Source organism: Salvelinus sp. IW2-2015, linkage group LG4q.1:29, assembly GCF_002910315.2.
Source record: "Salvelinus sp. IW2-2015 linkage group LG4q.1:29, ASM291031v2, whole genome shotgun sequence".
NCBI classification, from domain to species: domain Eukaryota; kingdom Metazoa; phylum Chordata; class Actinopteri; order Salmoniformes; family Salmonidae; genus Salvelinus; species Salvelinus sp. IW2-2015.
The window spans coordinates 2,693,342-2,718,331 of record NC_036842.1 but is presented as its reverse complement, the minus strand read 5'-3'; the positions used below and the strand labels follow the sequence as shown (position 1 = coordinate 2,718,331).

Here is a 24,990-nt window from a genome sequence, read left to right as displayed (position 1 = left end):
AGAAAAGACAACTGAGACTCACCCAAGGAATCATATTTTTGCTTATTTAATCAGGCAAGTCAGTTAAGAACAAATTCTTATTTACAATGATGGCCTGGGAACAGTGGGTTAACTGTCTTGTTCAGGGGCAGAATGACAGATTTTTACCTTGTCAGCTCGGGGATTCAATCTAGCAACCTTTCAGTTACTGGCCCAACGCTCTAACCACTAGGCTACCTGCCGCCCCCATATGCACCTTGTGGGTTTCAATCAGATCCCACCTGTCACCTGATAGATAGGAGAAGAAAAGATCTCCTACTCTTGTATCTGAGTTCAGCTGTCAAAGTACCATTTATTAGTCACTGGATTTTATGACATCATCTTGAATTTATTCCAGTCAGGCTCTGTAACATGACACAAATAGCATATTGAATGATGCACCAAGTGAGCGACAGACGGAAATATGATTTCCAGCCTGAATCATTCGATTCTATGCTGTATACAAAATACTGTATGCACGGCATATTTCAAAACTCATGAATGACATGAACACATTTCAAACCAAGCGTAATTAATGAGCGGTTCAAGCAGCGAAGCTGGGTGAAACACTATCATATTTGTTTGGTGTTATTATTATTCTCCTTCCGGCGACTTGGTGAAAAAAATGCAAACTCCTGTGAGATGGTAAGGCCCAGGAGGGTGAAACTTTGCAAGATGGTAAAGGGCCAAGGGCCACACCCTATCATCCAATGCAATGCTATTTGGCCACATAGTGGAACTATAACAAGCTATTGAAAATGCTAACTTTGAAAGGTCACGCCCTTCACAATGTGTGAGCTATAGTCCTGAAAGTTGGTACATAGGTCCCTCTCCTCACAAGGAACACATTTACCTGAAGGACCATTAAGGTCTGCCGTGATGGATCTTCCGCAATTTTGGATTTTGTGAAAAACACTTCAAACGCTACTCCTCTGGCACCGAATGACCGATCTGCAGAAAACTTGATACATGGCATCTATGGACCAAGTTCTCATAAATTATGTTTTTCCAGGCTAGCATCTCAAACAACATGGCTGCTACTGACCAATGAACATTAACGTGGGATTGGTCTGGCACATAAATGCATGTAAATCAGACACGGTTATTTCTATTGAAACAAAACTTGATACACAGGTTCCAAACACTGTCAAGACTTAACATCTGCAAGAACAATCAGATCCACCACAATGCGGCGCAATAACAGGCACATATTTATATATTTTGATCTGTTACACTCAGTCATGGAATTTGGCACACATGCTCAGCGAAGTGAGTCTACCTTCCCTGTAGAGTATGGTTCTGTTTGGCTTCATGGTGGTGCTGTTGGACAGGAAAAAAAACATGAATGCAAGCTCATTGGCTTATTATTCTTTGAACTAGAGTCTTGAGCTCTGATATTTAGCAAGCGTGGTAAGGAGTACAGAAGTCGCTCATCCAGTGGGCCCGGGCATTGCTGCTTGCGACTATTATTTACTGTTGTATTTCTTTGTGTCAGGTCTGTGTCAAATAATCTCTTGATATTATCCATCATAAAATAATTATCAACATAATTTTATGCACATGCTTTATGCACAGTAACAAGTTTAAAAAAATACTTTATTACATAATGAGAAAAATAAATAACCCATAATTATCAGGAACATAATTGTTTTAGGCGTTTGTTGTTTATTGTATGGATATTTAACTGCTTGCTACACTATGACTGTACATTTATATTCATATCTGGGGGCTCTGACACAACTTGGAACATGCTATTGTAACTGAAGCAATAAAAGAGCAGGACACATTTACTTAGATGAGTTTCACTTTTGTTTACGTTCCCTTCAACTGGGGACATAGTTCCCCCTCCTTCTCTCTCTCTCTCTCTCTCTCTCTCTCTCTCCACTAATATAAAATCACAACAGGATGTCCCAATAGTTTTGTCCTGGGGAGATTCTCAATTAAAAAAAAAAAGTATGTCCTCTCCTCGACTCCTCTGTCCTCCTCTTGACTCCTCTGTCCTCCTCTTCTCGTGACCCAGAAACCGTGAAGTGGTTGAGGAGCGTGTCAATTTGCTTGTAGGCGAACAGAGGAGTGTGCTCCCCTCTTCGATTACCTACTTCGACAGAGGATGCACAAGAGTACCCTCCCGCCGGCTAGCGCAGAAGTTTTTAAAGATCCTCAACACCCCTTTGGAATCAGCAGTTTTCTCGCAGGAGAAAAGAATGTACACATTTAAAAATGATAAGCTACTTATCCTTCTATCTGTAAAATGTCTTGCACAACTAACTGTTTTTATTACTTTACACATTTATTTTGGGATTCCCACCACTGTAAATGTAAAAATGCCCGATGGTGCGCGAGTGGAGGAGAGTTTCCTGCCATACATTTTGAATTTGTTTCCACGTTTCCTCTCCTTGTCTCCATTCCTCGATTACCTTTGACCTTTTTCAAAAGCAGGCGAGGAGAGGACAGAGAAGAGGATGCTAGGAGTTGAGCATCCAATTGAGATTCTCCCCTGGGCTTTACCTTTGTTTCCATCTTGATGGAGCAACATGGACTAGATAGCCAGGGGGTACACTACTAGGCTATGGGTATCATCACAGACCTCATTAGTCATAATCTATCTGCTGTGACTTTTTAATGTTCTCTTGAACCTGTTTATTAAACCAGTACTTTATTACACAATGAGATGGTGATGGGGAAGCCAATATTCGACTATATTCTGCCTGTCTATTCTATTCTCACGTCTTTCTGTCTGTCCCTTTGTCTGGTCTGTCTGTCTAGTATGTATGTTTGTCAGGTGGGATGTGGGGGTAGAGTACACCGCATCATTACCAGGGTTCAGTCTGTGAACTGCAGATAACCCTAATGACGTGTGCATGTGGATATAATACTTCTATATCCACGCAGTCGAGATGTTAACGACGTCCATTCAATCTGACTGTAGCCTACACGGGTTTCATTTGACTCAATGGAGGATGACTTCCTCTGGGGATACACACGTTGATCATCATCTTGCTGTTCCTGCTCCTGTCCTGTCGTCTTATAGCAAACTCTTGTGCACCCTCTGGTGCTTGCTAGTCTCCAAAACTTATTTGTGTTGCCTGCTTTGCAGATTGTCTTCCTTGTCTCTGTGGTTGCTCATTATTCAGAGACAGGCGGATCTCAGGTCATCTGCAGCTGCAGCAACGGAGAAGCAGGAAAGATGGCGATCATCCATTAGACCGGACGCACGCATGAAATACAGGACAACTTTTAGGAAGAAGATCGCTTCTCCACCAAAAGAAGACATACCTGTGAGTTTATAACGCAATTTACCAGTTTGTTCAAGATCACGGCTCGCCTGGCTTCATGGTTCAGGAGCACGTCGTTGTTTGGTAGATGAAATACAGAGCGAGCGCCTCGTGAATGACCTGCAAAGAGCTCATCTCATTTTCTTAGTGTAGGACCAGACGTGGTGAATTGAGATAGCCAGCCGGTGCGAGCGAGAATAAACGGGCGAACGAACGAATAACGCTTGAGCTGGCGCTGGCACCCATTGTATTCAAAGTAATCTAGGTTCTTCCACCTACTCATAATATACTCCCAAACCTTCCATTCGTTTAGCTTTCTACCTATCCGTCTTTCGTTTAGCGTTTTGTTGAACTAGTCAAACTGGACAAGGAGGAAAAAAGAGAACCGAGGTTGTGAGCTGCGTGTTTCAGCACTAGGTCGGGAGAGTTTTATTTTGGCGTGTCTGGCCAGGGGATTTAGCGTCGGTCCCCCGTCTGTGTTGTGCGATTGCTTCGAGAAGAAGCCATTGCACGGATTGCTCTACCTCCTCTTCTAGCCCAGCCAGCAAACCAGCCAGCCAGAGCCGAGAGAGAGTCCAGCCTCCATTAGCGACAGTCTGGCTGGCATAGCCGCTGGTACACTTCCAGACACTCACTAAAAAGCCATAGCTTGTTCCCTCAATTAAAATCTAATCTGCTGGGGATTTCATATGGTTCTCCTTGTGATTTGATCTATCAAGCTACAAGGCAGCTTCATGGATGAATTGCCACCTTTTTATTTTCAGTTTAGACTTTTTTAAAATGTATTATTTGAGTCTAATCACCCGGGCTCTTGCGCTGAAGCTGTGAGCATAGCTGTTTTGGATGCGTATGCAGTCAGCCAGGGCTCTGAAGTCAGGTATGTCATTGTGGGGCTTCACCATAAAATGGAGGAAGGCAGATGACTCTCAGAGGAGAGCCTGGAGTCAGACAGGAGCCCTCACGGAAGAACAAAGGTTGACTTTTTTTTGTTGCCCTGTACAGCAGCCAGTTTTGGGTTGTTATATTCAGTAGTTTGAAAGTCTTTTGGGGTACTTCCAAATGTTTTTGTTTTATTTTGTCGTGATTTATGAGAACTAGTAAAGGGGAAGTTTATTTTATTTGTTCAACCTTCAGTTATTTTATTTATTCTCATTTCCACCTGTTACATTATTGCCATTGATGTTAGGGAGAAATGGAGGGTGTTAAAGGAGTGTTATTATTGGATCCCAGTGGTAGGACAGTCAGTGATGGCTTGGAGCTGACGATGAGAGGGCGAGAGGACAGTCAGACACACATGGATGAAATGGGGATTGGAGGAGTATGAAGTTGGGCTAACTCAGGAAAGTTCCTGAGAGGGAAGTAGATACCTTTGAAAAGCAGTTTGCGACATCTCGACCATCTCACATTGCAGGCTGTGGTTATTCTACAATTTAGGCTACAGTAAATTACATAGACAGAGCTCTCCAAAAGGTAACAATTGACATGCTTTATTACACATATTTGTTTTGAGATTTAAAGTTGATTACAAATGTATTACACGTGTTTTGAGATTTAGAGTTTGAACACAAGGTGATACTTGGGCTATTGTTCATCGATTTGTTACGTATGTACTTGTCCACAGCATGTAAAGTAAATGTAGTTCTCTTCGACCTCAGTTTCACTGTGATGTATACTCTTGTCTAACCTATCACTGAAGGAATGGCATTCCTTGTCCCTCAGTCAGAAGAAAACAAGGTGTGCTCCTCAATGTGCGCCTGCCTGCCTTGTGTGCCTGCGTGCTCATGCTCATGCTCTCCTACAGACTCACTCACACTGGCCACGGTGAAATCTTGCTGACAAGGAGACAGAGCTAGACACACTCTGCGACAACTGTGGGCTAGGAGGCAATCAAAATGGTGGCGCATGTCTCGGTATGTCATGTCAAGGGAACCAGTTCCTCAAGGTGGAGCTAGCTGGATGTTTGGCCTGAAATGATGAAGGATAGTGGTAGAGAAATGTGTTTCTCAGATAGCTTCAGAGCAGGTTCTTGTGTTTGCTGGGAAATGATGTTCTTGCTAGGTATCTTGTTTGGACTTCATACTGTAGTTCTTGTGTGATCTTTTACTGACACATCTTGTGCAATGCTCAATCGCTTCCTCTCTGAGGGATACTGTTACAGCCCAAGTTACCTGCGTTTATAATATACTACGATCACAATTCATCACTGTGCTAAACAACTTGTCATTTCAGTCCACTATGCAACATGTTTCCTTAGCACTACTCCCGCTAGATTATTCTTGGATTTCCACAAATAACTCAAATATAATAGGATGAAAAAACATCTGTATTTTCCACCTTTCTTGAAGTAACATCTTCTTCCTGGTCCATAATGCAAAGACTAACTGATAAAACATCTCTTTTGAAATGAACTTCACGTCTATTTTTTACTCACAAATCTCACTTTATTACACAACACGACTACTAACCCAACGGATGGTTTGTTCAAGACCTCCACAGGTTGTGGGATTAGTTTACAACTATAGAGGTCAGAGGGCATGGCATTATTGAAGGATATTTTTTTGTTCTACTTCAGCGTTAACACTGGTAAATTTTGCTCGTCGTGGCACTCATTACTAATAGTGCAATGTTTAGTTCAAAGATTTGTGGACTGCTGTAGCGAGGATCGGGATTAAGCCACCGAGAGCACTACAAAGTCTCTCCAAATTCAACAAGGTGACTTATATTTCCGATACAAGTATTGATATTACGTAGATGTTTTATCCCCATTTAGTTGTAAGCAGAGGCATTTATTTCGACAGTACGGCCAACTTTTAGAGCAGCCGCCACGTTCTCACCTTTAAGCGTTCCGTTCATCCATTCATTATCAGTATTTCTACGACGGGTTGGTCAAAACCTGTACACTGTACATATAGTGTATTTTTCTATTGTGTTACTGACTGTACGTTTGTTTACGTGTAACTCTGCGTCGTTGTTTGTGTCGCACTGCTTTGCTTTATCTTGGCCAGGTCGCAGTTGTAAATGAGAACTTGTTCTCAACTGGCCTACCTGGTTAAACAAAGGTGAAATAAAAATGAATTAAAAATAAACAAGCTTTTGATAGGTTGAGACTCGTTTGTTTGACCTGACAAAGATCCGTTTCGGATCAAAACGTCGTCAATACAGCCGTGAATTGGGAGCTTAAAGAGTGTGCGGGCCTTCTTGTTCTTTACTGAGATGTGTTCAAAGCCATACTAAATAACCCGTTTAGCACGAGTAAGCCTATGACGCCATAATGGGCATCTTGTTTTCGGTTCCATTTGAGAAATCTCTACGCATCCAGGGGGTTTGTACAAACCTTGCTGTCTGTCTCTCGACATTTGCAACATTGTTTCAATATTGAAATTCCATCTCCAGGGTCCTATTGAGAATTAAGTGTCAGGACATATTTTCTCAGCCAGTAGAAATCATGAATAAGCATAATCTTTGTGGATGTAAGCAAAGAAATGTCAATACAAAAACAGGTCAAATGAAATTCAGCTACTTTGCTGTTATTCTAACTGCACTGTTTGACCTGACCGTGTTAGCCATCGTTGGCTAGCTAGCAAGCAAGGGATAAGTGCGTTGCCAGCCAGCGTGGCAACAACATTTAGAACGAACGACTGGGTCACGTCCATAGATATAGAACTAAAAGACTTCGCGACTAGGTCGCGTCTCTGGCAGCCAAACTGATAGAATGAACTGCCAGCCGGCTTGGCTAGCAACCACAAATGTGTCGGGACTAGGCCTATATTTTCATTGAGGGATGAAATAGTAGCCTATGAATACATTTATCAAAATAAATTTTTTTTATTTAATTGGTAACCCGTTGTAGAAAAGCAATTGTACACTCGAGGTTGTGCAAAGCAACTTTTTTAGCACGGTTGTGCTTGTCACGCCCTGACCTTAGAGTTTTTGTATTCCTCTATTTGGTTTGGTCAGGGTGTTTGGGTGGGCATTCTATGTTTTCTATTTCTTTGTTTTTGGCCGAGTGTGGTTTCCAATCAGAGGCAGCTGTCTATCGTTGTCTCTGATTGGGGATCATATATAAGTTGTCATTTTCCATTTGGGTTTTGTGGGATCTTGTTTTCTGTATAGTTTCTTTGCCTTACAGAACTGTGCGTTTTTTTTTTTGCGTTGTTATTTTGCTTTTGGTGTCATCAATAAAAAAACGATGTACGCCTACCACGCTGCACGTCTACCACGCTGCACCTTGGTCCGGTCATTCCACAAACGAGAGCCGTTACAGTGCTGATCTACGGTACTCTGCGGACCGCAGCGCAGCCATGCTAGAGAAATTGTTTAGCACGCCCTCTCGTGTACAATTGCTTTATTGGAATCTTGTGCATAGCATTGTTTACATTCTGTGAACTGCTATTGGTCAATATTACCCAGGGTGAGCTAACATGGCTGCCATGGCATGTAGTGTCATGTAAATGCATCATAATGCAGAAACCTCATCGTCCCACCTTTCTAAACACATGGCTCTGGTTGTAAGGGATCTACTGTTGTGACCATTAGTCCAGTTCTTATAACAATCAGATATGCAACATAAAGAGGGACATTAGAGAACAGCTCAGAAACGTTGAAAAATTGCACAGCAGGATTTGAAGGTTAGGTATTTAAGGATTACGTCAGAAAGCCTCCATTTATACTGAACAAAAATAGAAACACAACATGTAAAGTGTTATTCCCATGTTTCATGAGCTGAAATAAAAGATCCCAGAACTGTTCCATACTCACAAAAAGCTTATTTCTCTCAAATGTTGTGCACACATTTGTTTACATCCCTGTTAGTGAGCATTTCTCCTTTGCCAAGATAATCCATCCACCTGACAGGTGTGGCATATCAAAAAGCTGATTAAACAGCATGATTATTACACATGTGCACCTTGAGCTGGGGACAACAAAAGGCCACTCTAAAATGTGCAGTTTGGTCACACAACACAGTGCCACAGATGTGTCAAGTTTTGAGGGAGCGTGCAATTGGCATGCTGACTGCAGGAATGTCCACCAGAGCTGTTGCCAGAGAATTTAGTGTTCATTTTCGCTTCCATAAGCTGCCTCCAACGTCGGTTTAGAACATTTGGCAGTATGTACAACTAGCCTCACAACCACAGACCACGTGTAACCATGCCAGCCCAGGATCTCCACATCCGGCTCCTTCACCTGTGGAATCGTCTGAGACCAGCAACCCGGACAACTGTAGAATTTCTGAACAAACTGTCAGAAACCGTCTCAGGGAAGCTCATCTGAGTGCTCGTCGTTCCTCACCAGAGTCTTGACCTGACCTTGACCGTACTGCAGTTTAGCATCGTAACTGACTTCAGTGGGCAAATGCTCACCTTCGGTGGCCACTGGCATGTGATGAATCCTGGTTTCAACTGTACTGGCCAGATGGCAGACAGTGTGTATTGCGTTGTGTTGGCGAGCGGTTTGCGGATGTCAACCTTGTGAACAGAGTGCCCCATGGGGGCGGTGGTGTTATGGTGTGGGCAGGCATAAGCTACGGACAATGAACACAAGCGCATTTTATCGATGGCAATTTAAATGCACAGAGATACGTGTGACGAGATCCTGAGGCCCATTGTTGTACCGTTCATCCGCCGCCATCACCTCATGTTTCAGCATGATAATGCACAGCACCATGTCGCAAGGACCTGTACACAATTGCTGGAAGCTGAAAATGTCCCAGTTCTTCCATGGCCTGCGTACTCACTAGACATGTCACCCATTGAGTATGTTTGGGATGCTCTGGATCGACATGTACGACAGCGCGTTCCAGTTCCCGCCAATATCCAGCAACTTCGCACAGCCATTGAAGAAGAGTGGGACAATATTCCAAAGGCCATAATCAACAGCTTGATGAACTATATGCGAAGGAGATGTGTCACGCTACATAAGGCAAATAGTGGTCACAGCAGATACTGATTGGTTTTCTGATCAACACCCCTACTTTTTTCCCTGGATCTGTGACCAACAGGTACAGTATCTGTATTCCCAGTCATGTGAAATCCATAGATTCGGGCCTAATGAATTTATTTCAATTGACTTATTCCTTATATGAACTGTAACTCAGTCAAATCTTTGAAATCATTTCGTTTCTATTTTTGTTGAGTGTATTTTTTTAAAAGGGGAAGAATTAGACAACATAATGAATAGTTAGTGGTGGTTTGGAAATGGTTTGGAAGTGGAGGAGGTAGGAAATGGAGCTCACACAAGAGGTAGAATGATGCACTCTACTGTAGGTACCTGGGGCAGAGGTAGAGACTGGAGAGAGACACACAAAAGCCAACTGAAATGGTCCAGTGAGTGCTTTCTTGACATGATGCATTGGCTCACATTTTTATATACTAGGCTACATGGCCCTATTTCAGAAGGGCCCCTACGTGTCAATATTGGCCATTGAATGCGTTTTGACTTCTCAAAACACAGCTTCCTGCTTGCCGATTAACTTAAATTTTTATTCAAACACTAGCTCACGTTACAGCTATTTCTATTCTGAACTTGATTTTGTCTTTAGACGAATGGGCACAGGTCATGGTAGAATACATTAAACTGGATAATGAAGTGGTTTTCTTGTGGAAATGACATTCTGGTTACTGTTGCCATGTTTCACTTCAGTGCCAACGGCGTCATCTTACTCTGTATGCTAACTTTGGAAGTGGTTATGAAATAGCTTTGCTGAACTGTTTTAAAAACAAATATTTGGTAATATTTACTTTGCATTATAAAATACATTAGGGCCAGGGAGTTTTTCCGGGAAACGCCAGCTTGTGGAAGGAGCTTATGTGTTCTATCTGTAGAAACATTTGACCCTATATATAATTTTGTGTGAAATGTTTTAAGCATTTGGCTTTACGGTATGTGACGCCTGCACTTACACTTATATTTTGAAATGATGAGGCACGGAAACAAGACACAATGTCCAGGGCCCATCATGGCACACCTAGGCCTATTTAGACCCAAATGGAAGAAGACCCATTGTTGGTGTCGATGCCAAGTCCTCTAACAAGTCACCATATTTAATCAGACTGATATATGCTAGCCACCAGCTTTAGCTTTAGGTCATAGGTTAGCTAGTCTGGTGAGTCTCATCCACAATGCTTCAGAAGCATCTCAAACAAGACACAGTATTACTAACCCTGTCAGTTAACTCAGAGCTACTTCCTAGCTGCCTGTGGTGGGAAAGAGAGAGACGCCTGGAGATGCCTGTTCCCGAGGCAGTCTGGTGGCAGGGCACTAGGCCGTCTTTGAGAGGGAACAGGAGTGGTCTTGTAGAGACGAGCCACTGGCCTCAGCCTACGGAGCAATGAAGCCGTCCAACGGCGATTAAATATTTAAGGAGTCGGAATGGAGGTCTCGCTGGTAAGTTAATATTAATGGGTCTCTCATCTTTCCCTCACAATTTGTGTTGCTCTTCAAGAGGGTGGTTTGGCTCACCTGAAGAGGGAACGTTAGGTTACGTCTCCTCTACAAATAAGAGAGACGCAAAAAGCGATAAAAGGTTTGAAAGACGTTCCAAAGGATCCAGTCTCGCAAGTCATACTTCTTTTAGGCTTTCCAGTTTCCACCGGTAGGATCTATGGCTATGTCCCTCTCCGGGTCATATCAAGACCTCTGGACCAGCGTGTAACCTCACCAAACATTGTAACTGTAGTATCTGCTATGTCAGGGTCACAAGGAAGATGACGGTAGTGGTGAATGTTTTGGCAGACGGACAGAGAGAAGGTCATTTTGAGACATTTTTGGCCTACACCTCATAAAAAGCAATAATGTTTTAAGCTTAGTCGTGCTCTTGTTTGTCTTTTAAATTTAGCAGCTATATTAACGGATTAAAGAAAAAGAGACATAATTTACAGACCTTTGACCCGAGTCTAAAAATAGAGGACAGCCTTCAAAATTCTTCTGGTGTCGACCATCACTGAAGCAAGGTAGAAGAACCGTGCACTTATTGAATGGTTTGATTCTTCAGATGACAGCTCTGAACGTAGTGGGCAAACCGAAACGCATGGGGAGAGAGAGTGAGCTGATGTAATCTTATAGTAATCTTGTAGTGGGGCTAATCTTGTTACAACCTATTCACAACCTTTGTTTCATACCCATGTGGGTGTCTGTCAAGAGACCAATGATAGTCACGCTTTGTGTAGTATGTGTGATCCCTCAAGGGAGAACTGAAATCCATGTGCCTCAAGTCTATTTTGAATCGGACACATTGGTAGATTCAGATTGGCTTTGTAACATTGGTAAACGGTGCCAAACAGAGATGGGTTATGGGCTGGCTGTGTGGTTGTATTGCGGAATGCTGAATGCATCATGAGGTATGGGCCCTGGTCAAAAGTAGTGCACTATATAGGGAATAGGGTACCATTTGAGACACACATAGTTTCCTTTCCTGAAGTAATTGTCTTTGTGGGAAAACACTTCCTGGTTACTCTCCAAGACTGTCCCTGGACATCCTTCTTCGGTTTTCTGTTTCTTTAACTCCACGTATTAATCCTTGACCCAGCACATTCCCTTTGGTCAATACAAAAGCAAGCCATTTTGAAAGAAGAGCCATAACTTGAGTTTTGCTTGAGTTTTGAGTTTCGCTTCAACCAGACCGAGGGTTTGACTGAGAGTCTCCTCTCAACTGGTCACTAAATCTAGAATCTTTTTTTACGGTCGGTGATTACCAGTCATCGTTTAAAGTTCTCACACGTTTTGTAAATGGGAACACGAGTGTCGCCGTTTGCTCAGCTTGTTTGTTTTCATGCTGACCTTTTGGCCTGGGTCCTTGACCTTGAGGCCTTTCGACAATCACACCTTTTGGTGGAGATTTCTGGATTGTGAGACATTTCCTATGACTTTATAATGGTCATTTCCACAGCCTTGTGGTGCTGAGCAGCTGTCATTTGGGTAGGATAGTGGAAATTCCACAATGTGAGATGCCCATTTAATTGAGTACTAAAGCGATGGTTTTATGGTAATGGTTTTAGATATGGGAGGCAGATATTGCTTCATAGTGGCCTTGCATACGGCTGGTCTGAATGATTGCAGAATAGTTGTTCCTCGAGACAGTTGGTGTGTCGGTTGTTTTTCTGCAACTCTAGTGCACACCGTTTTCCCCTTTACTACTGCATTTCAAGCGAGCGAAAGCGTTGAGAAAATGGGATACAAATGATGAAATCCTGACAATATGCCAAGCAAAGCATTGGCAGGATATGGCCTCAAGGATTACATGAAATTAATGACATTTGAACAAAATGTCATTTAACACATCTTGTTGGTGCTTAGCCTACCTGTACATATGTCGATTCCTTTCCGTTGCAACTTAACATTCAGGAGCAGGTGTTTGGAGCAGGAGCAATGTCAAAGTCAAGCCAGGTTTGCGTCATCTGAGAAGTTGCTTAGGTGCATGTCTCGGCTCAGACCACGGAGAATAGTCCAACCCAAAAGGCAGAGAAACCTGGCGAGAAATACCTCCACCTATTTTCTTAATAATAAAAAAGAATCATGCTCAAGGCTTGCAATTAGTCTGTGCACTTAATCATTTTTGAGGATGCCATGTTTAACGAACCTTGTCGCTGTGAGCCTAAAAGCAAGAGTTGTGTCAGTTTCTATCCGAATATTAGAAACAATATCGGTAAACCCTTCTCACGGCCTTTCTCACGGCCCTTCTCAAGTTCCATATTTGGTGGCGGTGTGCACTATGATCCTCAAATCTCTTGAGATCTGTCTGTCTGAAGAAGACCTTGCGGGTGATCATGCATCCACCGACCAGAAAACAACTTCTCCTTTCCCTGGCAGCTATGCCAGCAGAAAATGAGAAAGGAAGCTGGTCCAGGTCTGTGCTCTTAGCTAAACAGTCCTATCTGTGTAACAAGATAGCAGGATAAAGGCAGGTAGCAGGGTATGGAGGGGGAATGGGTTGCCAATGCAGACCTTGAGGATCACAAAATGGTGGATGACCGTCCAATGCCACTGAGCCACTGATACTTCCCTGCTCTCTCTCTTCTGCTCTGCAGTGGGCTGGGACTCGGCTGTGAAATGGAGTGCTCTCTCTGTCTCTGTGTAGCTAGCTCTGTTCTGCCTCTGTGTAGCTAGCTCTGTTCACCCAGCCTCTGCTCTGCTGCCCTCTGTGATGCAGAAGATAATTCTGTCAGGCCAGAGGGAACAGCAAGCCAAGTGAGGTGACTGCTTGAAACAGGTTGAGCAATAGTCTGATGAGACATCACTGAACCCCAGCCATGCATGGCAGGAAGGATCCAGAGTACTGAGACCCTTATCTAGCCTAGCTGCCATCAAACCAAACCTAGTAGGGTTTTAAGGGTTTACTAAGCCATGTTTTGTTGCTTTTGTTGATTGCTTTTTGCAGTTTGAAGGTCACACAGTCAGTTGGTGAAATGATAATGACTTCCCTTTTGGATTAATCCAGCAATGTTTGTTATTAATATCGAACGTTGTGCATGTTTGCTTGAGCAGGCAATGTTAATGTTAGGAGACTATTATACTAGCACGTTGATCTATGACTAGATCGTTAGCAGCCTTGTCTTTGAGGCTTTATACCATGATTAAATACATAGCTAGCTAAATGACATGAGAGGGACAACTATGGAGGAGCACTTTTCTTTCTTGATCTGTAGCCCTGTGATCTTCTGCTTGTGCAAGAGGGGCCATTGCTCTTGAGTGCTCTGTGTCACAACCGCCCTTTTTAGGAGCAGCGTAGCAACAATAGAAGATTTCTGTAAAGAGACAAATGCGACCCTCGGAGCAAGGTTGTACTGTGCCATGACGTGCTCGTTTGATTCAACCCTCTGAACCATGGAGTGGCTTTGATGGAAAGAGGAAATGGGAAACGGTTTGGTTGGCAGGCGGGCAGCTCAGACCGCATAAAGAAAATGAAAAAATGTGGCGATATTAAGTATTAAACGCCAGTGAGCGGTAGCTAGCTCGGTTGGTGTCAGGTGACTATCCGTCATCTGAGAATGACTGTTGGACAAGGCTCCTTTCTGAATTTGCAGGACTATGGATTCCCGAACATCAATAGCAAATGATCATTTCTCACTGCGGATTAGCATAAAATTGTGCTTAGCTATCCTAATGGTGTTTTTTGAAGTGAAGTCTTGCTTCAAGCTCTCAGTCAGCATTACAAGTCTTTGAGGTCCGAAGATCAAAATCCTCCTCTTGCTCTTTTAGTACTGAAGCCATACAGGTTTAGTATGACTTGTAACCCCACAGGTGTTTAATTAACAAGTGTTTTTTTGTTGTTGTCAAGGATAGTCATATTATAAGCATTTACATTGTTAATGAATGAATTAGCTCATTATTACTCAGAGAGCTATTAAAATGGAGAAGATCACGATAATTATCTCAGAGGAGAAGCTGTTGCTACCACGTTTACATCTCTATAGTAAACACGGTCATTTTCTGTGAATACCCATGATTCAGATGGGTCCTGCTGTCACCAGTCTGTATCTCCACTCCGTCAGTCGGATTGTGATATTAACTACGGTCAGTCACACAGTGAGAAATCTGCCTGTGTAGAAGCAGGGTTTCAGTTAGGTGTTAGGTGTTCTCTGTCTGAGAAGCTTCATGTGAGTTGGTTAATGGTTGACCTAGTTCAACTCGGCTGCCATATGCTTCCTGGAACACATTTAATCTAAAATAAAAGCACATTTTTTTGTGGTGGAGATTGTACGTGACAGTAATCTTCTCCAATCATCTCATTTCGTAATGTTTCGAAGCCAAGGTGTCATCATATTAAAAGATGTTGCGACTAATTTTGAAAACATTGTAAAATAGTGGATTATTTGAATCCTGATCCATCCATGCTGATTGATTGATTGATTCATCGTCGTCACAGTGGTCTGCAGTGGGCTAAATCAGGGTCACATAGTGTTTCTTGGTAGTCTTAAAACAAATCTACTTTGAAACAAAAGTATACGCCTAACCCACATGGTTATGGGTTAAATAAAGAAGACACCTGTACCAGATATAAAGTTGAAATGTGTTCAATTTTGAGTTTGCATCCCAATATCACAGAAGACTGAAATATAACAAAACCGTTTGACATAGAAACAACGGCTTTTCGGCAATAGAAACACACGATTTTTGGCGTAAAAAATAAGAAAAGTTGATTAATTATGAAATTATAATAAATACTAATAACATTCCACCCATGAGGCCACTAGAGGGAGATTTGGTCATTTGACTGCAAGAAAGGTCTACAATCAGCCAGATTAAGACCTTTTTAAAGACATTTTTTACTCAAATGGTTAACTACTTACACTACATGACCAAAAGTATGTGGACACCTATTCATTGAACATCTCATTCCAAAATCATGGGCATTAATATGGAGTTGGTCCCCCCTTTGCTGTTATAACAGCCTCCACTCTTCTGGGAAGGCTTTCCACTAGATTTAGGAACATTGCTGCGGGGACTTGCTTCCATTCAGCCACAAGAGCATAAGTTAGGCCGAGCACTGATGTTGGGCGATTAGGCCTGGCTCGCAGTCGGCGTTCCATTTCATCCCAAAGGTGTTCGATGGGGTTGAGGTCAGGGCTCTGTGCAGGCCTTCCACACTGATCTCGACAAACCATGTTTGTGCTTTGTGCACGGGGGCATTGTTATGCTGAAACAGGAAAGGGCCTTTCCCAAACTGTTGCCACAAAGTTGGAAGCACAGAATCATCTAGAATGTCATTGTATGCTGTAGCGTTAACCCATTTCATGAATGGACAGTTATTGTGCTGACATTGCTTCCAGAGGCAGTTTGGAACTCGGTAGCGAGTATTACAACTGAGGACAGACGATTTTTACGTGCTACGCTCTTCAGCACTCTGCTGGTCCCGTTCTGTGAACTTGTGTGGCCTACCACTTTGCGGTTGAGCCGGTGTTGCTCCTAGACATTTCCACTTCACAACAACAGCACGTACAGTTGACCGGGGCAGCTCTAGCAGGGCAGAAATCTGATGAATTGACTTGTTGGAAAGGTGGCATCCTATGACGATGCACGTTGAAAGTCACTGAGCTCTTTAGTAAGGCCATTCTACTGCTAATGTTTGTCTATGGAGATTGCATGACTGTGTGTTCAATTTTATATACCTGTCAGCAACGGGTGTGGTTGAAATAGCCGAATCCACTAATTTGAAGGGGTGTCCACATACTTTTGTATATATAGTGTATGTCACCACCATTTTAGACAACTGAGTCGATATCTCATACTCCCAGCTTGGGTTGATGTCACCACTCACCATGCCCAGCAGCTGCCCACCGGGCAGGGACTCACTGGAAGATGACTGTCTGTTACCTCATATGGCCCATGATACCACCAGAGGCACCCTATTCCCTATGCAGTGCACTACTTTTGACCAGGGCCCGACCCATGATACCAGGGCTGTGTCTGAAATCACACTCTGTTCCCTAAAGTGCACTACTTTTGACCAGAGCCATATGGCACCCTATTCTCTATGTAGTGCACTTCTTTGGCCACAGAGCTCTGGTCAAATTATACCAGCAGATTTTTTCCCCCCACGGATTGGTCTTTTGACCAATCACATCAGATCTTTTCATTTTCAGATCGGAATGGTCAAAAGACCAATTAGTGAAAACAAGATCAGAACTGGGCTGCCTGTCTAAACCAGGGGAGAATGATTCCCCTCTGATTGAAGCCACATAAGTTCAAGGCCCACCGCGACACTGCAGGCATTGTTAGCAGAACCGATTATTTTAAAATCGCAGACAGAAGCATAATTTGGTTGCTAATGGCAGCCTGCAGTACCTCGGTCGGCCTTCAATTTGAGTTCCTACTCAATGAGAGGGAGCAGCACTGAGCTAGCCTGCAACGTCACTTCCTAGAGTAGCTCAAATTGTGCATGTTATGTCTCCATGAGACGCCATCTTAACCGGCTTTATTTGACTTCAATGCGCTAATGCGTCTTCACATAGGAATGAATGGTGTCACGTGATCGATGGCTTTGTCCATTCATATATACAGTCATTGGTCGAAACACAGACATAAAGGCGCTGCATGGTCAATCTGACGTCTGCATTGGCCGTGCAGCATTTACGATGATACCGCCTCTGCAGGAGTCAGAGGGCATTCATACTTCTTGCGCTTCGCAGCGCAGACCTTTTCAGCAGAGCTGTTGTGAAGTAAGTTCTCAAGGAAGTGAGTTTGTGGTTATGCAAGACCTTCCGACTCCTACCTACCGTCAATCAATCAGCTAAATGGAGCTATATGGAGCCCTCTGCATTGTTAAAAATTTGGGAGGCGTACGGCGATGCGGTACGGAGTGCAATTTGGCCTCTGCATGCATCCGGAGGCTCCGCAATTGTTTCACACCCCTCTACAGTGCATTCGGAAAGTATTCAGGCTCCTTGACATTTTCCAATTTTTTTTACGTAACAGCCTTATTCTAAAAAATGTACTCATCAATCTACACACAATACCCCATAATGACAAAGCAAAAACAGTTTTTTAGAAATTTTTGCAAATGTATTAAAATTAAAAAACTTAAATATCACTTACTTAAGTATTCAGACCCTTTCTCAGAACTTTGTTGGCAGCGATTGCAGCTTTGAGTCTTCTTGGGTATGACGCTACAAGCTTGGCACACCTGTATTTGGGGAGTTTATCCCATTCTTCTCTGTAGATCAGGTTGGATGGGGAGCGTTGCTGCAACAGATATTTTCAGGTTTCTCCAGAAATGTTCGATTGGGTTCAAGTCCGGGCTCTGGCTGGGCCACTCAATGAATTCAGAGACTTTTCCCGAAGACACTCCTGCGTTGTCTTGGCTGTGTGCTTAGAGTCGTTGGAAGGTGAACCTTTGCCCCAGTCTGAGGTCCTGAGCGCTCTGGAGCAGGTTTTCATCAATGATGTCTCTGTATTTTGCTCCGTTCATCCTTTCCTCGATCCTGACTAGTCTCCCTGTCCCTGCCGCTGAAAAACATCCCCACAGCATGACGCTGCTACCACCATGCTTCACCGCAGGGATGGTGCCAGGTTTCCTCCAGACGTGACGCTTGGCATTCAGGCCAAAGAGTTCAATCTTGAATTCATCAGTCCAGAGAATCTTGTTTCTCATGGTCTGAGTCCTTTAGGTGCCCTTTGGCAAACTCCAAGTGGGCTGTCATGTGCCTTTTACTGAGAAGTGGCTTCCGTCTGGCCACTCTACCATAAAGGCCTGATTGGTGGAGTGCTGCAGAGATGGTTGTCCTTCTGGAAGTTTCTCCAATCTCCACAGAGGAACTCTGGAGCTCTGTAAGAGTGACCATCGGGTTCTTGGTCACCTCCCTGACCAAGGGCCTTCTCCCCCGATTGCTCAGTTTGGCGGCCAGCTCTAGGAAGAGTCTTGGTGGTTTCAAACTTCTTCCATTTAAGACTGATGGAGGCCACTGTGTTCTTGGGGACCTTCAATGCTGCAAAAATTTTTTTGCTACCCTTCCCCAGATCTGTGCCTCGACACAATCCTTTCTCGGAGTTCTAAGGACAATTCCTTTGACCTCATGGCTTGGTTTTTGCTCTGACATGCACTGTCAACTGTGGGATCTTATATCGTGTGCCTTTCCAAATCATGTCCAATCAAGTTGTAGAAACATCTCAAGGATGATCAATGGAAACAGGATGCAACTGAGCTCAATTTCGAGTCTCATCGTAAAGGGTCTGAATTCTTAGGTAAGGTAAGATATATATTTATTTTATTAGATATATATATTTTTTAAATAAATTTGCAAACATTTCTAAAAACCTGATTTCACTGTCATTATGTGGTATTGTGTGTAGATTGATGAGGGAAAAAAAGTATTAATTCAATTTTAGAATAAGGGTGTAACGTAACAAAATGTGGAAAAGGTTAAGGGGTCTGAATACTTTCTGAATGCACTGTGTATCGAGCCTCCGACCACATTTTCAGATCAAGCATACATTGGCTGCTAGTGCACTACATAGGGAATAGGGTGCCATTTCAGACACACACCAGTTGATATCTGATTAATCTTAAGATGTTGTACCTATTCTAACGGCAGACTATTGATTTATGTCCTCTGTTTTGAATTTGACTCATCGATCAGCCAGGTGGAATCAATGATTCATCTCTGTGTTTTTAGACACCTGCTCAAATGAGTAGAGCCACACAATCAAATAATTTACATTTTCTCCTCTTATGACAATGTCACGCCTGCTCCCGCTCCCTCCAGGCGGCCCATCATTACGCACACTTGTCATCGTCATTACGCGCATCACAACAATATTGGACCCACCTAGACTCCATTACTTTGTTGATTGCCCCTCAATATCTGTCTGCTCTTTAGTTTGTTCCCCGTGTCAGCATTGATGTTGTTATGTTTTCCCCTGTCCAGACACTGTCCTTGTTTGTTTCTTGTCTGTTAACCATTAAGTATTCACTCCCTGTACTTGCTTCTCGTCTCCCAGCGGCTGTCCTTACAGAATGCTGACACCACAATTTGAAGCATCAGGGAGGTTAATGTTTTTATTGTTGACGTCGGGTCCGGGTGCTGCTGCCGGAGGAACCAGGGGTGCCTCAGCCAACTCAACAGGCTCCCATCCCACGTCATGCCTCAGGCGGGTCGTCGGTCCCATGCCTCAGCCGGCTCATCAGGTTCCCATCCCAAGTCATGCCTCAGCCGGCTCGTCAGGCTCCCACGGTTCCGCCGGCTTGTCAGGCTTCCACGCTTCCGCCGGCTCGCCAGGCTCCCACGTCCCAGCCGGCTCGCCAGGCTTCCGTGCTTCAGCCGGCTCGTCGGGCTTCCACGCCTCAGCCGGCCCGTCAGGCTCGCCCACCGGGTGGCGTCCCTAGAGGGGGGGGGGACTGTCACGCATGCTCCCGTTCCCCCTCTCTGGCGCTAGAGGGCGCAAGGCGGCCCATCATTATGCACACTTGTCACCATCATTACGCGCATCTCCACAATATTAGACTCACCTGGACTCCATTACTTTGTTGATTGCCCCTCTATATCTGTCTGCGCCTCAGTTTGTTCCCCGTGTCAGCATTGATGTCATTATGTTTTCCCCGGTCCAGATGCTGTCCTTATTATTATTWTTWWTWTTTTTAAAGTAATTWAAAAAAAAATGTTAGGGGGTAGATCAGCTTTAATATTGCAGATAGATTGCTGCTTCCATCAATGTAATTGTCTGCATCATTTCCAATCACCCATATATTTTTGGGGTAAATATATAATATTATAGATCATATACTTACCAGTTGTTGGGGAAGTTTCCCCCCATTAAGGTTTTTTACATACACCTAGCCAAATACATTTTAAACTCAGTTTTTTAATACAATTCCTGACATTGTGTAACCAGAAAATGCCTGTCTTAGGTAGTTACTACCATTATTTATTGTTAAGATGTGAATGTCAGAATTAATAGTAGAGAGAAAGATTTATTTCAGCTTATTCCCTTTCCATCCAATTCCATGGGTTAGAAGTTTTCATACACTCAATTAGTATTTGGTAAGCATTGCTTTAAATTGTTTAACTTGGTCAAACGTTTTGGGTAGCCTTCCCACAAGCTTCCATAATAAGTTGGCGTGAATTTTGGCCAGAGCTGGGTAACTGAGTCAGGTTTCGTGGTCCTCCTTGTCACACACACGTTTTTCAGTCTCGCCACACATTTTTCATGGATTGAGGTCAGGGCTTTGTGAGGCCACTCCAATACCTTGACTTTGTTGTCCTTAAGCATTTTGGCCAACTTTGGAAAGTATGCTTGGGGTCATTGTCCTTTGGAAGACCCCTTTGCGACCAGCTTTAACTTCCTGATGATGTCTTGAGATGTTGCTTCAATATACCACATAATTTCCTCATTCATGAAGCCATCTATTTTGTGAAGTGACCACTGTTCCTCCTGCAGCAAAGCACACACAACATGATGCTGCACGCCGTGCTTCACGTTTTGAAGATGGTGTTCTTCGGTTGCAAGGCTCCCCCTTTTTCTCCAAACATAACAGATGGTCATTATGGCCAAACAGTTCTATTTTTGCTCCATCAGAGGACATCACCAGAGGAATTTCTCCAAAAAGTATTATTTTTGCCCATGTGCAGTTGCAAACCGTAGTCTGGCTTTTTTATGGCGGTTTATTGGAGCAGTGGTTTCTTCCTTGCTGAGCGGCCTTTCAGGTTATGTCGATTAGGACTGCGGTTTTACTGTGAATAGATACTTTTGTACCTGTTTCCTCCAGATCTTCACAAGGTTTTTGGCTGTTGTTCTGGGATTTAATTTTAACTTTTTGCACCAAAAGTTACATTCATCTCTAGAGACAGAACGCGTCTCCTTCTGAGCGGTATGAGGCTGTGTGGGTCCCATGGTTGTTTACTTTGCGTTTACTATTGTTTGAACAGATGTACGTTGGTATCTTCCGGCATTGGAATTGCTCCCAAGGATGACAGACTTGTGGAGGTCTACAATTTTTTTTCTGAGGTCCTGGCTGATTTTTTTGATTTTCCCATGACGTCAAGCAAAGAGCACTGAGTTTGAAGGTAGGCCTTGAAATACATTCACAGGTACACCTCCAATTGACTCAAATTATGTCAATTAGCCTCTCAGAAAGCTTCTATAGCCAATGACATAATTTTCTGGAATTTTCCAAGCTGTTTAAAGGCACGGTCAACTTAATGTATGTAAACTTCTGACCTACTGGAAATGTGATACAGTGAATTATAAGTGAAATAATCTGCCTGTAAACAATTGTTGGAAAAATTACTTGACTTGCCAAAACTATAGTTTGTTGACAAGAAATTTGTGGAGTTGTTGAGAAACGAGTTTTAATGACTCCAACCTAAGTGTATGTAAACTTCCGACTTCAACTGTATATACAGTGCCTTCAGAAAGTATTCACACCTCTTGACTTTTTCCACATTTTGTTGTGTTAGAGCCTGAATTTAAAATGGATTACATTTTTTGTCACTGGCCTACACACAATACCCCATAATGTCAAAGCGTAATTATGTTTTTAGACCTTTTTATGTCTTGAGTCAGTAAGTTTTCTACCCTTTTGTTATGGCAAGCCTAAATAAGTTCAGGAGTAAACATGTTCTCAACAAGTCACATAATAGTTGCAGGAACTGATTTTTGAATGACTACCTCATCTCCATACCCCACACATACAATTATCTGTAAGAGCAGACATTGAATACCCCTTTGAGCATGGTAAAGTTATTAATTACACTTTGGATGGTGCAGCAATARCACAGTCACTGCAAAGATACAGYCGTCCTTCCTAACTCAGTTGCTGGAGAGGAAGGGAACCGCTCATGGATTTCAACATGAGGCCAATGGTGACTTTAAAACAGTTACAGAGTTTAATGGCTGTGATAGGAGAAAACTGAGGATGGATCAACAACATTGTACTTACTCCACAATTCTAACCAAATTGAGAGAGTGAAAAGAAGGAAGCCTGTTCAGAATAAAAAATATTCCAAACATGCATTCTGTTTGCAACAGGGCACTAAAGTAATACTGCGAAGAATGTGGCAAAGCAATTAACTTTTTGTCTTGAATACAAAGTGTTATGTTTGGAAAAATCCAATACAACACGTTACTGAGTACCACTCTCCATATTTTCAAGCATAGTGGTGGCTGCATCATGTTATGGGTATGCTTCTAATCGTTAAGGACTGGGGATTTTTTCAGGATAAAATAGAAATGGAGCTAAACACAAGCAAAACCCTAGAAGAAAACTTGGTTCAGTCTGCTTTCCACCAGACACTGGGATATGTATTCACCTTTCAGCAGGACAATAACCTAAAACACAAGGCCAAATCTACACTGGAGGAGCATACGAAGAAGACATGGAATGTTCCTTCATGGCCGAGTTACAGTTTTGACTTAAATCTACTTGAATATCTATGACAAGACCTGAGAATGGTTGTCTAGCAATGKTCGACAACCAATTTGACAGAGCTTGAAAAATGTTGAAAAGAATAATGGGCAAATGTTGCACAATCCAGGTGTACAAAGCTCTTAGAGACTTACCCAGAAAGACTGACAGCTGTAATCGCTGGCAAAGGTGCCTCTACAAAGTCTTGACTCAGGGGTGCGGATACTTATGTAAATGAGATATGTCTGTATTTCATTTTCATATATATTTTTTTCTCATCCATTTTGAATTCAGGCTGTAACACAACAAAATGTGGAATAAATCAAGGGGTGTGAATACTTMCTGAAGGCACTGTGTATATATTTACTTGCAATTCTTATGATATGTTACAAATCACATCCGTACAATATGTTACAAATATGTTGTGCTTAAGATCCCAGACTGCATCTTTAACTACTGATGTCATCCACTACGAGCAGATCGAAAAGTTCAACTGTACTACAGAAAGGCTCTAATCGACACAACCAATTGGACAACMAATTGGACAACTGTGTTGAACACAGTGCGTGGAGCTGAAAGYATCACTTTGATCTAGAGATAGTTATTTGGGTTGCTTGCATAACCTTTGTGTGCATAGTGAGGGCACCAGTCACAATTTAGACGGAAATAACTCCCAAAGCAMGCATTAGGAAATTCTTTGTAGATCCTTTTTAGGTAACAGGCCTTCCTATGAACTTTGTGTGGAGACCTGTATAGCTACTACCCACAKCTCTCTGATTCAGAGGMGTTGGGTTAAATGCYGAAGACACYTTTCAGTTGTACAACTGACTAGGTATCCCCCCTTTTCCCTTCACTAGACCTGGATCAAATACTAACAAATATTTGAGCTGCGCTTGATTTAACTTGTCCGCTGTAATGGAACCAATGGAATAATGTAATGCAAGCTCCACTCACCCTGCATGGCCAAGATGCATTAGCTGCCATTTTTGGCCAGGTCTTCCCTTGGGAAAGAGGTCTTCAGASCTCAATGGGACTTCTGTTAAAGCACACCTCAAGTATTTCGAAGCATTTCACATGTACTGTATTTGACCCAGGTGTGATAGCTTAGTCATCTATACTGTCTTATTTTACCACACTGTGGCCTTGGGTTGGAGGTTAAGGCTGGAGCAGCAGCGCCAGCAGGAGCAGCCCTAGGTCTGGTAGTCTGGTCGGTTCAACATAAATAATACATGGGAATGTGATTCTAATTATATCAAGAATATAAGTGGTCAACTATGTCATCCCAAGCCACAACACATTGGAGACGATTCACAGACAGACTGGTGACTTCAGGGCCTTTTTATTTATAAATATATATATATGTACACAAAAGTATGTGGACACCTCTTAAATTTAGTGGATTCATCTATTTCAGCCACACCCGTTGCTGACAGGTGTATAGAATCGAGCACACAGCCATGCAATCTCCATAGACAAACATTGGCAGTAGAATGGGCTCACTGAAGAGCTCAGTGACTTTCAACGTGGCACTGTGATAGGATGCCACCTTTCCAACAAGTGGGTTGGTCAAATTTCTGCCCTGCTAGAGCTGCCCATGTCAACTGTAAGTGCTGCTGTTGTGAAGTGGAAACTGCCTAGGAGCAACAACGGCTCAACCGCAAAGTGTTAGGCCACAAGAGCTCCCAGAACGGGAACGCCGAGTGCTGAAGAGCGTGTAGTGTGTAAAAGTCATCTGTCCTTGGTTGCAACACTCACTACTGAGTTCCAAACTGCCTCTGGAAGCAACATCAGCACAAAGCTGTTCGTCGGGAGCTTCATGAAATGGGTTTCCATGGCCGAGCAGCCGCACACAAGCCTAAGATC

The 24,990-nt window shown here is 43.1% G+C and overlaps 1 protein-coding gene across 3 annotated transcripts in view; it reads left to right on the top strand.

Moving 5' to 3' along the window:
* Window positions 1-2,618: 2,618 nt before the first annotated feature.
* Window positions 2,619-24,990, top strand: part of LOC111961246 (zinc finger protein 462-like) — a 97,767-nt gene continuing 75,395 nt past the window's right edge. For 2 of the 3 annotated variants that reach the window (XM_023983365.2, XM_023983366.2), the window contains exon 1: window positions 2,619-3,296. The gene's annotated coding sequence lies outside the window, so the exon portion shown is untranslated. The remainder of the gene's footprint in view (window positions 3,297-24,990) is intronic. The other variant, XM_023983364.3, reaches the window with a different exon arrangement.